The 14275-nt window shown below is 45.6% G+C and overlaps 1 long non-coding RNA gene across 1 annotated transcript in view; it reads left to right on the forward strand.

The window, feature by feature from the left end:
• Positions 1-1281: 1281 nt before the first annotated feature.
• Positions 1282-14275, forward strand: part of LOC118695784 (uncharacterized) — a 38887-nt gene continuing 25893 nt past the window's right edge. Inside the window, exons 1-2 of the long non-coding RNA XR_004981585.2 lie at positions 1282-1351; positions 5339-5389. This is a non-coding gene — a long non-coding RNA (uncharacterized LOC118695784). The remainder of the gene's footprint in view (positions 1352-5338; positions 5390-14275) is intronic.

The following is a 14275-nucleotide window of genomic DNA, read 5'->3' on the forward strand; positions in this document are numbered from 1 at the left end:
GGCTTGTCCTGCTCCCATCAGGACCTGTAGCCCTGGCTTTGCTCAGGCACTGAGGTCATGATGAGTTTTAACCTATTTTGAATGTGGAGGCCTCACAGTGTAATGTCCCATGCGGTTGTGACTGGGATTAGTGCTCCTTACCCTGACAATATTATGGCCTGTGTTATTTCATTTTAATTCTTGCACTTGGCTCTTTCCTGGAGGCTGTGACAGGGCCAGCAGAGACTCCAGGACAAAAATCTCTACTCCTCTTGAGGAGGAGGATTGAGACATGAGAGCAAAGTGGAAAAAACCCTGGAAATACAATGAAAAGCTTTAAAAACAACCCATGCAATTTTGCAAAATTGCTTCTCTTCAGCAATTCCCTGTGAATTTGGGGAAGGGGGGTTTGCTGCTGTGCAGGGCTCAGGCACAGCAATGGTGTAAATTGCAAATTGAAGTGCCAAAACCAGTCTGGCCTGTGCAGGTCACTGGAGTAGACACAGCTCTTGCCTGCAAGCATTTGTAATCTAAAACCCCAGCTCTATTCCCACTGGAGGTAATGACAAAACTCCATGTGATTGCAAACGGAACAGGATTAGACCCTAACTAAATAAAAGGAGCTTTTTTTTTTTTTTTCAGTCACCAGATACTCCTTCCCTACGTCAAATTCAAACAGCTTTTGTTCAGGAGTCCAAGAACCCAGTTCAGTCTGGAAAAAAATAAAAAACCGAAACAGCACAAATTCTTTCCTCACTTTCCAGCAGGTTTGGAAAGACAAGATTTGAAAGAGAATTCCCATCTGTTATTGGAGCATTTAATCATTCTCTAAAAGGCAGCACAGTGTTATTTTCTCTGGGGAGCGAGCAGCATTAGCTGAGGCATAAAGCAAACTCCGCCAAGTGTAGAAAAAACTCACCCTGATGTCCTGTTTGACAAACTGACCTGCGGGTCACAACCTGAGTTTATTGATCCGTGGGGCCTTGTCTGGGTGCCGGGCATGTTTTCTGGACTTTGGTTTCAGCTGCATTCCTCACTTCTCAAAGAGGGGGTGTGGATTTCTGCTAGGAGTAACCACTGGGAAGGAAGTAATGTTCATTAAGTGTGCAGGCAGTGCAGGACCAAGCATGCTCAGTGCAAAAAGCTTCGCTGCCCTGCCTGTCAAGCCCGGGGTTTGAACTCGGTCCAGAACGCCGGATTTACTTTTCAGGAAGAAACCCTACCTGCCTGGGCTGCTGGCTTTTTTTTTTTTTCCCTTCCCTCCTCCTCAGAGGAGTGCAAACAATGCTCTTTTGATGCTTTCCTGCGAGTGGGAATCTCGCCCTGGAGAAGGAGACAAAACTTTGCTACCTGTGAAACGAAGACTGCTTAGGTCAGTACGAGGGGGCGCAGAGGAACTTTGCCAGCAGCTTTTGTGACTTTTGAACTCCCCTGTTTCTGCTCTCCTCTATCCCTTCCCATCTCCAGCAGTGCTGAACTTTTTTGGGGCAAAAAAAAAAAAAGAAAAAAAGAAAAAAAGTTCAGCAGTTTTCTGCTTGTTCATTCTCTCTGCTGAAGGTAAACTTGGTTTAAGTGAAAACATCCCGAATTTGCTGGGAGCTGAGCTAAACTTTTGCAAAATCGAACTTGCTGATAGAACAGAGATTTTGTTTTCTTAACTTTTTCTTCTCTTTCTTCTTTTTCCTCTAAATGCAACCCTGGGCTTCCAGCGTGTGCTTTAAAAGCTGTTCCCCCCTTTCTCTCCCCGCCCTCTGCCTTAGAGCTGAAAATGAGACTTGTTCTTGAATAATAAACTCTGTGTTATCAAGCAAATCTTGTGGCTTGTTCATGTGATTGCTCCCAGTCCCAGCACCGATGGCTTTTGCCTTTTAATACATTTTCCAGTTCTTTCTGGAAAAGGAATTGCAAAACTTTTAGCAGAGAGGTGAGAGAAAGCAATTTTAGTTGATAACTGAATTTTACTCGGTGGCTGAATTTTTAAGTTTTTCAATTTTTAAGTGCTCTCTACTTTTTGCTTTTAAAAGCATATTTAGAACTCCTGTCTCTCAGGGACTCAAAATATTCCCGACCTTAGAGCTGGGAAAAGAGAATTTTTCTTCTTTTTGTGAGACTTTGTGCTGCCTAATGGAGATTTTTCTGAACATAGGCCAAATGGCCAAGAAACAAAATGACCACTGAATAAGAAGTGAAATGGACTTAAATAATTAGAAACTGCCTGTAGTTAATGATTGTTTGAAGTGGGTCAGAAACATTTGGCAGCTCCTGGTGTTAAATTTTGTTCTGGGATGTACTTGGGAATAGTTTTGTGGTTTATCAAAAGTTGGGATTGAAGTTTGTGTGTTTGAGGAGTGGGTACAGACTTGCATATTTGTTTCAGAAACTGAAGAAATTACTTAGACACATGCAAACATGAGATCCTCGTGTTTAAAAGCTGTATATTTATTATTTGGTTGTTCTAAGCTGGGAGTTATTCCATGCAGGGGATCTCAGTAGGAAAAAAAAGGGTAGCAGGTATCATGAATAAGTCCTAGCTGGAGCATTACGAGTAGAAAATAGCTTTGCAAACTCCAAGGATTTTGCAAAAACACCTCTGTGCAGAGGGGGAGAGGAGGATTGGGTTTTGCTGGCTCTCCTGGGGGATTCCCACTGGGATTACCTGCCTGGAGCCCGGGCAGGCACAGGGGGGGCAGCCAGGCCAGGCAGAAGGAATCTGCAAAAACCCAAAGCTGGAGCTCTCTGATCTTTCCCCACGCGCAGCCCCTGAGATCCGAGGAAGTTTTTGGTGAGGGGAGGCTGGGGAAATGCGGCTGCCTTTAGATTTGGGGGCCTGCTGGGGATGGGGGTGCTGCGGATGGACGCGGTGCGGCCACGGGGCTCTCTCCCCCCGGCCATCGCAGCCTCCATTTCCTGGGAAATGGGGAGGGTCCTTTGTCAGGCACTTTGCATATTTATGGGGGAGAAAAAAAAAATGCCTTGTGCCTTGAGAGGTGAATGAAGCCAGGCTGCAAAGCTGCACATCCTCGTCCGAGTTCTGAACACAGAGTTTTGGTGCCTGAGATTGATCCCAGATCCATTGTCCTCATCCAGGCACCAACAACGTGGCCTCCCCATTGTTCCTTTGCAGGTACCCAAATTGCACAAACCCAGCTTTGTACAAACCCACTTCATGTGTAAAATTAAAATTTAGGACAGGGAATACTTTGTGTTTATTTAATTTCCCTCCTTAGGTTTGAAATTTTGCAATTTATAGGTTTGCAAAAGTTGCAAGTGCAAAACAACTCTTGGCCCAAGGAGCCAAGATATTTCACCTGTGACATGGAGTACTCAGGTCCCCATTGTTCCTTTGCAGGTACCCAAATTGCACAGATTCAGCTTTGTACAAACCCACTTCATGTGCAAAATTAAAATTTAGGACAGGAAATATTTTGTGTTCATTTAATTTCCCTCATTAGGGTTGAAATTTTGCAATTTGTAGGTTTGCAAAAGTTGGAAGTAGAAAAAAGTTCTTGGTCCACAGAGGCCAGACTTTCACCTGTGGGATACTCAGGTCCCCATGGTTCCTTTGCAGGTACCCAAATTGCACAACTCCAGATTTGTACAAACCCACTTCATGTGTAAAATTATAATTCAGGACAGGAAATGTTTTGTGATTATTTAATTTCCCTCCCCAGGGTTAAAATTCTGGAATTGGTGCAAAAGTTGGAAGTGAAAACAACTTTTGGTCCACAGACACCAGACTTTCAGCTGTGATGTGGAATATTCAGGTCCCCATTGTTCCTTTGCAGGTACCCAAATTGCACTAATCCAGCTTTGTACAAACCCATTTCATGTGGAAATTATAATTCAGGACAGGAAATATTTCGTGATTATTTAATTTCCCTCCCCAGGGTTGAGATTTTGCAATTTATAGGTTTGCAAAAGTTGCACGTGCAAAACAACTCTTGGCCCACGGAGCCAAGACTTTCACCTGTGATGTGAAGTGCTCAGATCCATTAAATGAGGATCAGGCAGGTTTTGGCCGAGAATCCATTCAGTCTCCTGTCCTCCTTTGTCTTCATCCTTAAACAGAGATCTATTTCTTCCTCCTCCTCCCCAGGTACTCCCAAGGCAAGTCTGCTCCTGTTTGTGGGTTGCATTTAAATCCTTCTTTATTTCTAAACCAAGGGAGGGGAATTCCACAGTTCCTGGAAGGGCTCAGGTCTTTCTAAGGTTTCATTTACCATTTCTAAGCTTTCATTTACTTCCAGAGTGGAGCAAACCATTGCAGATGTGCTTAACCTCATTTTCTGTCCTCATTTTTGTGCTGAATTCTGGGGTTTTTAACTATTTAAATAGGGGGAAAAAGAACCTTAACGTGTCCCTCCAAAGTTCATGGATGATTTTGCTCTTTGGAATGGAGATGTCTCCATCTGAATCCAGCCACAATCAAGAGGCAGAGGTGAAATTTGGAGGAGATTAATGTGCTGGATCCCATCTGCTTTAGTGTGGGGCTGCTCTTGGAATTCTGGAGCCCTTCAGGCACCTCCCAGTGTTCACCCATCATTTTTTTTTAATTATTTTTATTGAAGATGGGGATTTCTCAGAGCATTTTGAGGATCAGGATATCAAAATCCATCTGAAACACCCCTGGGAAAGAGGGGCAGCTGGGATGAGGGACACAGCCCCACCTGGGGGTGTCTCTGATGGGTCATTCCTGCATCCTAAATGGGATTTAGGAACAATCCCATTCCTAAATGTGGTCTGTGCAGGCAGAGGACCCTGTGGTTGTTGGGATGTTCTCCCAAGAGCAGGACTCTCCATTTGGAAGAGCTCAGGGAGGTGGAAAAGCAGGGATGATTTATTTTTGAGGAAGCTGCACTAGATGGGGACGTGGAATCTGTTTGGAGGAGGCATTAAAAACTGAATTTTTTCATGTCTGGTGCAGAAGTGTAAGGGGAAAACTGCAAATGGTGCCTCAGGCAGCGTTTGAGGTGTCTCAGGCTGCAATTGCATTGCCATCACCCTCTTGTCCTTGGGAAGAACCCAGGAGCAGCAGGGCAGGGCAGGAGGCTCCTGTGCCTGCTGTTTGCCCAGGATCAGGGCCCCGAAACAGCCCTGGGAACGTCCAGAATGTTCCTCTTTCCCCACCTTCCCTGTCCCCAGGACGAGCACGTGGAAATTGCTGCAGGGAATGAGCCATGGAGGAGCTGGAAAAGTTCAAAATAAAATCTCTGTACAAGTTCAAAATAAAACCTTTTCCCTCAAGCTGCTGAATTTACCCCAATTTCTCCTAAAAGGTGTTTGAGACATGGGGCGGTGACTGTGAGCAAAAAAACCAATTCCTGGTGTTAATGGTGAATTCCTCCCTTTATTTTTGCAGGTAGCAGTGGAAATGAAAGCAATTCTATTTGGCCACACAGGCTCCACAAAGGTAAGCACAAACAGAATTTCTTTTGCCACTTCTTTTGGTGGAAGTGTGAGTCTAACACAAGATCAGAGCACAAGACACGTGTTGATGTTGTGTGGGGTTTTTTTTTAAAAAAAAGCAAAAAAACAAGGAGGTCAGGGGAAAGTGATTTATTTGACATTTTCCTGCTGGCTTTGCAGAAAATCAGGGTTCATTTGGATTTAGATCCAGCTGCATTTGGGCCAAAGTTGTCTCTGGAGAAGTCTAGGAGGGACAGGAGAGGAGGAAAGCTTTTAGCTCTGTCTGTGGAGAAACCTCCTGGGCAGCAATTTCAGCAACTCCTGCGGGACTCAGAAGTTTAACTCCTATTTTTAGAAGCATTGTGGGAGCTGAAATCAGCCTTTAAAGCTTTTAGGAACCTGGAAAGGCAGGTGGGAACCCCGTGGGATGTGGGAAGTGTCTGAACAGGTTGTGAGCCTCACTCGGAGAGTTAATATTTAACTCACCAGAGGGACATTAGCAAAACCCACTTGACTCCTGCATCAATCTTCCCATATCCAAATCCTTATAAATCTTCTCTCTCCTGATTTCAGAGGAGCTGGCATGCAGAGATTCTGAAGCCTGAGTTTGAGCCTCTCAAAGATTTGGGGTGTTTTATCCACTGCTTTCAAATCACAAATTAAAATAATGAGTGCAACACATATTTCAGTGTCTGTTGGTGCTTTGTGGAGTTCACCAAAGTTCAGGGGAGGTTTTTTTTTTTATTGTTTGAGGAGGGTTGGGGAGTGCTGCAAAATTTAAGCTGAAGTTCAGTGCAGATTCTGCTCTCTGCAAAAAAAAAAAAAAAAAAAGTTTTTAGAGTTACAACCTGGGCCAGAGTTCAGCATCTGAATCCCCTTTCCCCAGGCAGAGGTGCAAAGCAATGGAACTTTGTGCATCGAGATGCAAATTCTCCATAGAAATGGGGCTTTTCTGAGCTGCTCTCGGGGTTCAGGTGGCTGAAAAAACGAGCTTTGTGTTCCCCAGGCAGCAGGGACCAGGGTTTCTGCAAAGTGCCTTTGTCTGGGGATGTGTAAAGCCCTCAATGTGTCATTCTTTCTGCTTCAGCTGTTAGAGACTCCCATCTTCTCTATTGATTTTACCCAGAGTTCTGCCTGCCCTTGAAGGTGTGACCTGTACCTCGGGCTAATTTATTTCTGTCATGGCTGCAGCGTGGTTTAGAGGGCAGCAGGGGTAGGAGGGAGAACAATGAATTCAGCATGGAATATAAATCCCAAGGCTGCAGCCCTCAGACATTCCAGCACACAGCCCATTCTCCTGCCTGGCATTCTGCACGGTCTTGGATTAAAAAGGGGGAAAAGAAAAAAAAAAAAAAAAAAGGAAAAAAAAAACCCCCACAAAAATAAAAGGCAGGCATTTGTATAACTAATCAGGTGAGCCATTGTGGGTAATCCCTTTGGTCACACACGCTGGCATGGATATTAAAATTTGCTGGGCTTCTAAACCACTTACAATGACATCTTAGTTTGTGAACCTGAATGGAAAAGCCTCACCTTGATGGCCTGGGAGTGTTTCTGGAGCTGAGCACTGGAAATTTGTGTGTGGATGGGCAAAAGTTTTGGTTTTGTGCTGGAAACTCATTTTGGTGGGCAGGCTGATGGATTATTTTTTTTTAATTTAATTTTATTTTGTGTTGTATCACAATTACTCTCCTGCTCAGCTTCTATAGATTTACAAATAAGTTTAAATGAGGTTTAAACACTGCAAGTCCTGAGCTGAAGCTGCTGGCCCCTGTCACAGTGGAGTTTTCTCTCCTGCCCTGCAGCCTCCTGCCCCACGCAGCTCATCAATAACTGGATTTAGGGAATCCTAAATCCTAAATCCACTTCCCTGGGAAAAACTTGTTGCTCCTGAGTTGCCCTGGAGGAAAGCTGAGCATCCTGTGCTGGAGGAGCGCTCTGGAAACCTTGGCCTGTGTCCTTGGGGTGCAGGCAGCGCTGGGGTGGGTGGCTGCAGGGATTTCCAGGCTCCCTCCTCCCACCCGGGTGAGGTTTTGGGTGAAGTTTTGGAGTTTTGGTCATCCTGTGGTGGGGGTGACGGTTTGGGGGTGATTTCCTGCAGTTCAGGGTCCTGCAGCACGGGAAGGGCTCTATGAACCAGGAGTTTGCATCATTCCAATTTAGTGCCTTCCCTGGGAACGGGGGCTCATCCTCAGAAGGGCTGGGCTGGGAGCAGCTGCCCTGGGGTTTCTGCTGTGGCTCCGGGCACTGGGGCCAGCGGGGAAGGTCAGGGTTCAGAGCACTGCAGGGCACTCTGGAGCTGGGTTTATTTCATTTCCAGGCGATTTTCTGGGAGCTGCTCCCACAGAAAGCACTGGGATAGCTGAATTCAGTGAAAATTCAACCACCCTGGCCCGTGGAGCCACATTTGTGGAGCCTGTGTGCCAAACCGAATTTAAAGTTTGCTGTTAAATCTGGTTATTTCCTGTGGGATTTGGGTTCCACTGCGTCCCTGTGCCACAGCCATAAGTGTTTGGTTTTCTTAGCCCAAAGATTTTGTGCAGAAATATTTTGGTAGCACCTGTAGAGGGGAGAAAGCAAAACAGGAGGTGCCAAATCAAGAGCAGAAACGTGAATAAAAAGAAGATTTAGGATTTATGGATTAAATATATAGTGTATATATTATAAGTATATATAATATAATATAATAAAAATAAAATATATAATAAACATATATAATAAATATATATAATATATAATATAATAAAATATAATATTTTATTATATAATAAAACATAATATAATAAAAATATAATATAATGATTAAATTATATAATAAATATGATAATATTTATTATATTATTATATTTATATAATAATATAATATATTATAAATATAAATATAATATGATAAATAAATAAAAAATATAATAAAATATATAAAAATAAATATAATAATATAATATAATTAAAAAATTAAATTATATCTTTTTGCACCTCCACTCTCCTCATGTGAAAATAGATATGATCTCTGCCAATATATTGATTATTCCCAGGGAACAAAGCAGCCAGGGCTGGGCATTCCAGCTGCAGCCTCGTGCTATTCTTGGCACCTTTTTGTTTATGGGTCTCACCCTTTTTCCTTGCAATGAAGTCAGCCAAGATCCAGCCCTTGCAGAGCATTGCCACTCCTAAAACACAGGGAGGGAGGGAGGAATGAGAGCAGCTCCAGCACAGAAAATACCCTGGGTGCTCCTCTGCATGATTCTTTTGGACTTCAAAAGAAAAGCTGAAAGAAAGAGGGAGAAATATGAATCCTGAAGTGACCCATGGCACCAGCCCAGGGCTTGGGGTTCAGCCCCTCTCTGCAACATTCACACTCCAGTTCTGGCCAGAACCCACCCCAGGGGTGGTTTTGGGAGCATTTCACTGCAGAAAAGTTGTCCCAAATGTCATTTTTGTGATTTTTCCTCAAGGAAATTTTTTAGTTGAAGTGGAAAACAAAGGGCAGCTCACAGGCTGGAGGGAACCTGAAGTTCTCAGTGTTTCTCTGCCTCTACCAAAATGCTTTTGTGCTTCTGAATGATGTTTGATTATGAATTGATGTTTTCAGCTTGGTGATTTTGTGATTCCCTCCCTGAAATCCAGGTTTTGGCAGAGGTTTCAGCTCTTGCTGCAGAGGCTGGGGTGGGACAGGGTGAAAATTTCTGCTCTGGCCTTTTTGGTTCCTATTGAGGCTCAGTTTCATCCCCACATTATCCTGGCCTGTTTCATTGGTATTTTCTCCCTGCATGCACTGGGCAACTTTGGAAATTAAAGAAAGGGAAAACAGAATAAATAAAATGCTCAACACCCTCAATGGAGCTGCTGTGCAGTGGGAATTCTCCTCCTTTAGACCCTCAGAGCTGTCAGCACTGAATCTAGTTCATGTGTCCTTCCTGTTCTGGAGGTTTTGGGGTTTTTTCCTCTTTTTTCTGGGTGTCCTGGAAAGGTGTTGGGGTGCTCAGGTTAACCCCAGAGGCAGCTGTGAGGGGAGAAATGAGTCCCAGGGCTGATAGCACGAACAGAGAGCACCAGAACACCAAAACCCCCTGGATAAGATGCCCAAGGTGTAGAGGGGGATTTTTAGGACTGAAAAGCATCCCATTAATGCAGCTGAAAATTATTAATTAACATCTTATCAACTAAAAACATCACTCTCTTTTTTTTTTTTTTAATTTTGGTAGCAAAACAAAGGAAAAAAATACCCAAAGCTGGGTCTGGGAGGGATGGTTGCAAAATAATTTAAGAGCTGAGGTGGCCTCTCATGTGCTGCCCAGATGTGCAGTCCCAAATGTCTGTTCTGGGAGGCTGATTATGCAATACATGCATTTAGAGCTGGCAGCAAAGGGAGAATTGATTTCTTTCTGGAGTGGTGTGGCTGTTGCTGTGCTGGAGATAATTAAACATTAGAGCAGGAGCAAAACTGAGCTGGGAAAGGAGCATTATTGCACCTCTAGGTGGGATTGTCTGCACCGGGGTGGGCAGAAGTTAATTTTTATTAAAGTGGGGATGCACAGATAAAGTGCATTGAAGGGCACTGAGCCCCTTTGTGGTCACTCTTGGTCTTGGTGGAAGATATTTTGTGTAAATTTGATTTGGCTCCAAACTAAATGCAGTGAAACCAAATTCAAGCCACTCTGGTTGTGAAGTCTAAACAGAAGTTTTAACAGTTCTCAACTAACTCACCTCAAAAATGAATTAATTCAACTTGATTATCTTGAGTGCTCTGCTGCAGATGCTCAAAGTCCACTTTTGGTTTTATCATTCTCTCCTTGCAGTACTTGGGGTTTTTTTGCCTTGCAGACTCCAAGATAATGTGCTAATTTCAGCTTTCACAAGGAAAAAAAAAGGTGTTGCAGAGAACATCTTTGAGAATATGAACCCCAAAGGTGTCAATATCTGAATTCAGATAATTTTAGTCTAATTTTAATCTCACTTTTGAAAGTTCAGATTTGTAAATGCTGGGGTTTATTCTGCGCCCTGGAGGGAGTGATGGAATTTTAGCTGGTGTCATAACTGGGACTCTGATTTCTGTCAAGTGGTTTAGCTCTGATTATCCCCTGTAAGGAGGGAAAACAGCTTGGCTGAGGGATATCCATGGTTGGGATGAAATAAATTCCATGGAATGAGAGGAGGGCTTGGGAGGGACCTCAAACCTTATCCAGTCCCATGGGCAGGGACCCCTCCCACTGACCCAGGGTGCTCCAGCCTGGCCTTGGGCACTCCAGGGATCCAGGGGCAGCCACAGCTGCTCTGGGAATCCCATTTCATCATATTTCATCAATATTTCATCCCAAAATCCCATCTAAAACATGGAATGCTTTGGGTTTGAGGGACCTCAAAGCCCAACCAGTCCCACCATGGCTCCCACACTTCCCAATATCCCAGGGTGCTCCAGCCTGGCCTTGGGCACCACCAGGGATCCAGGGGCAGCCACGGCTGCTCTGGGAATCCCATCCCAGCCCCTCTCTCAATATTTCCTCCCAAAATCCCATTTAAACCAGCACATGGAATCCTGGAATGCTTTGGGTTTGAGGGACCTCAAAGCCCAACCACACCTCCCACTGTCCCAGGGTGTTCCAGCCTGGCCTTGGGCACTCCAGGGATCCAGGGGCAGCCACAGCTGCTCTGGGAATTCCATCCCAGGGCCTCCTCACTCTCCCAGCCAGGAATTCCTTCCCAAATTCCCACCTAACCCTAACCCTAACCCTAATCCTAACCCTAACCCTCTCCCAGTATTTCTCCCCAAAATCCCATCTAAACCAGCGCATGGAATCCTGGAATGGTTTGAGGGACCTCAAAGCCCAACCAGTCCCACCATGGCTCCCACTCCTCCCAATGTCCCAGGGTGTTCCAGCCTGGCCTTGGGCTCTTCCAGGGATCCAGGGGCAGCCACAGCTGCTCTGGGAGTTCCATGCCAGGGCCTCCCCACTCTCCCAGCCAGGAGTTCCTTCCCAAACTCCCACCTAAATCAGAATTCCATGCCAGGGCCTCCCCACTCTCCCAGCCAGGAATTCCTTCCCAAATTCCCATCTAATCATAACCCTAACCCTCTCCCAATATTTCTCCCCAAAATCCCATCTAAACCAGCACATGGAATCCTGGAATGGTTTGAGGGACCTCAAGGCCCAACCAATATCCCAGGGTGTTCCAGCCTGGCCTTGGGCACTGCCAGGGGTCCAGGGGCAGCCACAGCTGCTCTGGGAATCCCATCCCAGGCCCCCCTCACCCTCCCAGCCAGGAATTCCTTCCCAAACTCCCACCTAACCCTTCTCTCTGTCAGTTTGAAGGCCTCCCCGGTGTCCTGTCCCTCCATGCCTTGTCCCCAGTCCCTGTGCAGCTCCCAGGCTCCCTGCAGGGTGACCAGAGCTCCTCAGCTGAAATTAAACCCCAGAAATGCGCAAACCCCTGTGGTGGACCCCTCAAATTCTGCTGTGCCTCTGTTTAGGAGCGGAGGCACTTCCCAAACCTGTGATGGTTTGAGAAATGTGAATTTTATAGAGATTTGGGACCAAGAAAAGCAGGAGCCTGCTGGGTTTTATTTCCCCTTTTGAGGGGCGAGTAATATAAGAGCTCTGTGTGTGTCTCAGTTTCCTCACCTGTCAGTGGGGGAATTACTTCACAGGGGCCTGGAAATATCATTATAATGATCATTGGGATGTGCTCGCCTATGCTGGGAAGGAGAGTGGGAGCGTTCACATGTACCAGAGAAAAGGGAAAAAGTAGGTTAGGCCTGTCTGAGCTTGTCATGCTTCTCCTGTGTCAGCAAACTCGGGGAGACAGGAGAAAGGAGAGGAAGAGAGATCAAAAGAATACATTAAATTAAAAGGTAAACAGGGGAAGTTAAACTTGAAGCAGCCAGGAGGGAGCTGCACGGGGCTTGGCTGCGTTCATTCAGGATTTTCTATCCTGGGCCAAGATCTTGGTCATCAACAAAAATCCCAAGGAAATCCCTGTGTGGGCAAGATCTGGGGGTGGTCTGTGTGAGAGGGGGGAGGCCTGTGGAGGAAATTTGGAGGAGATTTGGAGGGGTTTTCCCCTGGTGATGGAGAAAGCAGGGCCCTGGTGGAGCTGAGATGCTCAGGGTGGCGCTCTGGGTGTGATGGCAGCCAAGGAAAGATTGAGTTATTGCTCACTGGCAGGGCTGAGAGGCAATAACTCTGGAAATGTGGTTTTTGTGTCCTCCCAACTCTCGGCAAACTGGGTTTTAGGGGCTTCCTAAAGCACCTGGAGCAGCTAAGCTGAACTTTAATGTTGAATTTGAGCTGGTCTAAGTGTCCAAGGCCGTGTTGGACAGGGCTTGGCCAACCTGGCCTGGTGGAAGATGTCCCTGCCCAAGGCTTGAGATGAGCTTTAAGGTCCTTTCCAACCCAAACCATCCCAAGATCCTGTGAGCAGACAGAGCTCTGAGCTGTGCTTATGTTCTGTTCCCTTTAATCTGTTCTGTCTGTGGGTGAAATAGGCCAAGGAAGCTTTAAATGCAGATCTGTACAGTGAATTTTCCATATAAAGTAGGTGGAGGAGAACAAAAAGCACATGGGGGAAAATTCCTGACAGTCAATATACGGAGGGTTGGTTGTATTTTTACAGAATGATAGGTCAAACACCAGGCTGCCAAAAGCAATCATACCACTTGTAATCTTCTTTAACTGTATCCAGTCAGAAAAAAAGATGAAAATTTGTTTTTCTGCCTTTGAAGAATGGCAATATCTTTTCCGATTCCCACCCTGACCTGTTTTACTCTGAGAGATTCTGGATCCACTCACTCAGCTAAATCATCATAGGCAGAGTGTGATGGAAACAGAAAACTTGTCCTAAAACTCTGCCTTTTGCACCTCCAGCAGCTGGGGAGGGTTTTTTTTAAAGAAAAAAGCTTGATTTGCATGCTGAGGCTTATCTGTGGCAAAGCTGGGCACTTGGAGGCCAGCTTTGTGTGGAATAATCTTATTTTTGCACATGGTGAGGTTGTTTGGCTGCGTGTCACGTCCAGCCTTCCTTTTGGGGAACCACCACTCACCACGAGTTTCCTCCAAGGGGCTGCAGAGGAGTTTTTAAACGGATTCAAGATAAATAGGAGTGGTGGGATGGGGCAGAAACCTCTTGGGAAACCAAGAAAAAAAGAAGATTCCCCAGGCAGCTGAACTGTGCTGAGGTACAGAGCCCAAAATCAGGTGAAACAGCCACGGAGAATGTGGAGAGCAGGATTTGAGGCACTCACACCTGAAAAACATTTTGGTTTGTGTGTGCAAAATCCCTGAGGCAGGAACATCTCTCTGGTGTGCCACTGGCAAGGGAATGGGGCATGGAAAGGTAGGGAGCTGTCTGCATTTGTGTTTTGATTAAAATCAAATGTGGAGTAGCAAAACTGTCCTGGTATTTTAGGAGATTTGTGCTGTGGTGGGGCTGAGGGTCTGGGAAAGTCTGTGGGGATGTTGTGATGAAGTAATGGCAGCTTCTTCATCGTTCAGATCTTGCAAAAAGAGGTTATTTTATTAAAAAATCCAGCTTTTTGGGAGGTGTGGAGCAGTCATCCATGTGCCTGAGGATTTTGTGTGGGATTTTTGTGTGTTAGGCTCACATTATCTGCCAGGGCAGGTGGGGTCAGGACAAGGGGGAACGGCTTCAGTGTCCAATGCTGGGCCCTGCCGGGGATCCAGGGGCAGCCACAGCTGCTCTGGGAATTCCATCCCAGCCCCTCCTCACCCTCCCAGCCAGGAACTCCTTCCCAAACTCCCACCTAACCCTAACCCTAACCCTAACCCTAATCCTAACCCTAACCCTAACCCTCTCCCAAGATTTCATCCCAAAATCCCATCTAAACCAGCGCATGGAATCCTGGAATGGTTTGAGGGACCTCAAAGCCCAACCA

This window comes from Molothrus ater, chromosome 22, assembly GCF_012460135.2.
Source record: "Molothrus ater isolate BHLD 08-10-18 breed brown headed cowbird chromosome 22, BPBGC_Mater_1.1, whole genome shotgun sequence".
In the NCBI taxonomy this organism is placed as follows: Eukaryota; Metazoa; Chordata; class Aves; order Passeriformes; family Icteridae; genus Molothrus; species Molothrus ater.